We start from the raw sequence: 3048 nt of genomic DNA, 5'->3' as shown, positions 1-3048 counted from the left end.
AGGCACTTGGGCGTCCTGGCATCGACCCCAAGATGGCTGCGAAGAAGAAGAAGAAGCCTGCTATGGCTGAACCAGAGGCACCTAGGCAAGAAGCAGTTCCAATTGTCTTCCCAACTGCAACGACTGGCTCAAAGCCAAAGAGCCGGTCAACAGCTTCAGAGCTCAAGAAGACAAGAACTGCTGAGGCTGAAGCCAGGAAGAGGAAAAGCTCTGAAGCCTCTCCTACTGCCCCCAGCAAGAAGAAGCGAAAGATCAAGAAATCTCGGGCTGCTCCCACAGAGCCCTTGATAGTTGAACCTATCTCTATGGTTCACCCCAACGCAGAACGACAACTGACAGTTCATGAGCCTGCTTCCACAGAGGCTCCTGAAGCTGAAGACATACCAGCAGCCGACCCCATTGCTGCTGAAGACATTGGTCATCAGGACAATGTACAAGATGATGTAGCCCTTCCTCGGTATGAACAAAGCGAGCTCATCAGCATTGGTCGTCCTCTGACGCCAATTGCACAAGATGCGTCATGGGCGGATCGCCCTCAAGAGGAAGAAGACAATGAGGCCCGGCCCACTCCAACCCCACAGGCATCGTCTGCATTCTGCAGGCTTCGCAAAGGTCCAAGGCCTCAAGTCTATGCTGAAGACATTCTGGCTGCATCAGCCGCAGAAGACGCACCACAAGAGCCTACTCCTATGCTCCACCAAGAAGCACTTCTCCAGGAGAACGTGCTTGTGACTGACCCTCCAGCTAGTCAAGCGGAGGCTGAAAATGTTGAGGCTGCCACAACCAACACTGAAGCCAATGTGGAGCCCTCCCCACCAAAAGCTTCAGCAGACAGCGAAGCTACTGATCCAAACACTTCTGTTCCTGAGTCTGCTGCAGGTCCTCAATTTGATTACCATGTTGAGCACAGGCCTCATGTCCAGAAGCCAGTCCCAAGGCTGCCAAGGTTCCCAGGTCCTGCATCAGCACCTGGCTCCTTTGACATCAATAGCTTCAAGGCAGACAATACGTTCTTCAACAGCTCCAAGAACCCCTATTCAAGGGAAAGGATTTCATCAGGTAGGTTCTGGAGCTATCCTCAGCGCAGCTACTATTCATGCATCCTATACAACCAAGGTCGCATCTTCCCGCACAAGCGCCTTGATGTTGAAGCCATTGCTGGTCTGCCCTGCTTAGAGGAAGCGCTGGATTGCTTCAAGCAAGTGGGTCTGCTGCAGTTTATAACTGATGAAGAGCACTGGAATGAAGAGCTTCTGTTGCAATTCTATGCCACCCTACACATCAAAGGATACAACAGAGATCCGAAGACTTGGGCCCTGGAGTGGATGACCAGCAATGTCCATCACGAAGCCAATGCATTCGATATCATTGAGCTCACCGGCCTGCCCACTCCTGGCGAACTCTTCGAGGAAGGCTGTCCACTACACACTGAAGCTCTTGAGAGCATATTCCAGAGGCCTGAACCAAATATGAGTCAGATGCTCTCCATGATGAAGCCATTGCCCCACGATGCTCCTTATCCAACAGAGTTCTTTGTTGAAGACTTTGAGTACTTGCCCAGAACCATCTATCACATTATCCGGCGGACTCTCTGGCCTATTAAAGGGCACTCTCCAAATGCCAAGATCGAGGGTGCAATGAAGACTCTGATATTCTGTATCCTTCATGGCAAATGCTTCAACGCACAGGATTTCTTCATACGCCAACTCGTTGCATCAGGCTCAGATCTGTTTGGTTTAAAGTTCTATGCTCCTTGGGTAATGAGACTGATCAAGCTTCACTCTGCGATCTCATATCAGCCCTCAGCACGCAACCATCGGATCTTCTTGCCAGATGTGGATACCTCTGCTGAAGCTATATATCCTGAGCCTGCCAAGCAACCTTTGAGTCTTCAGAATGCAGAACACCAGAGCTTCACTCAAAACGATGAAGGTGTTGAAGCCATCTCCAGGGTGTATCCTTTGGCTGGCACTACACGTGCGCCACACCCTGCTTCAACTGAAGCCATTGATAGTGCAACTGCTTCCAGACCCAAGAAGCGCGCTCGTGTTCTCAATAACCGAGAGCTTCTTGTGGCCCTTCATCAAAAACAAGATAGGCATCACGACTGGCTAAAGCGTCAGATGAAAAGCCTCTTGGTGGATGTTAATCGTCTTCGAAATCTTGCCACCAAGAATGCTTTCGTCACTCATGAAACCTGTCGTCGTACATGGAAAGGGCTATCGATGATGTGTACTGAAGTTGAACTTGAAGAGGATGGCTTCACTGAGCGATTTAAGTTTGACACCACACCTCCTAGAAGGGCTGTGATGCGCAACACACCATCACTTGAAGACTCTGAGTTTTCTTCATCTGCTGCCACAATCACTGCCAGAATCATTGATGAAGAAGACGATGCTACATCACCGCCACCTGCTTCAGCACCTCCAAGCTCTTCTGCACCGCCAAACACCTCCAACGACCCTGCTGCTCCTGGGAATGAGTAGACACTCTATGTCTTCAAACCTTTTTGGTCCTTGCTGACAAAAGGGGGAGAAGCATATGGGTTGATAGTCTTCAAGCGGGTCCATATGGGCGGGTGCTTTATGTTTTGCTGTATTTTGCTTCGTGCTTACAACTCTCGTTTTTGCTTCATTTGGTTCTTTGAGTTGTAACACTAAAACTCAATGGTCGTCTGCTACTTGTTTGCCACCCTGTTTGCGAAGATAAATTCCGCATGTGCGACGATAAATTCCGCACTTATCTCATTCAGCAGACGTCCATTTTCCATTATGCATGTCATTATCTTCATATACTTTCACATGCATAGTGGATTGTCATCATAAGCTGAATTGGATCTCCACAAGTACAACCTGCCATGTGCATTTGCATTCCAAAAGCAAATTAACTTATATGCACATCTTCAGGGGGAGCCCTTGAAACTTATGAAGACAATTCCTTATCCTTTACAATTTCACAGACTATATTCCCCGTTGAAAACTTCAACTAGTTTTTCATCAATCACCAAAAAGGGGGAGATTGTAAGTGCATCTAGTGCCACCCCTAGTT

Source organism: Triticum urartu, chromosome 3A (assembly GCF_056163025.1).
Source record: "Triticum urartu cultivar PI428250 chromosome 3A, HENAU_Tu73, whole genome shotgun sequence".
NCBI lineage: Eukaryota > Viridiplantae > Streptophyta > Magnoliopsida > Poales > Poaceae > Triticum > Triticum urartu.
The sequence above is the reverse complement of the archived record's forward strand: the minus strand, read 5'-3'. Positions refer to the sequence as shown.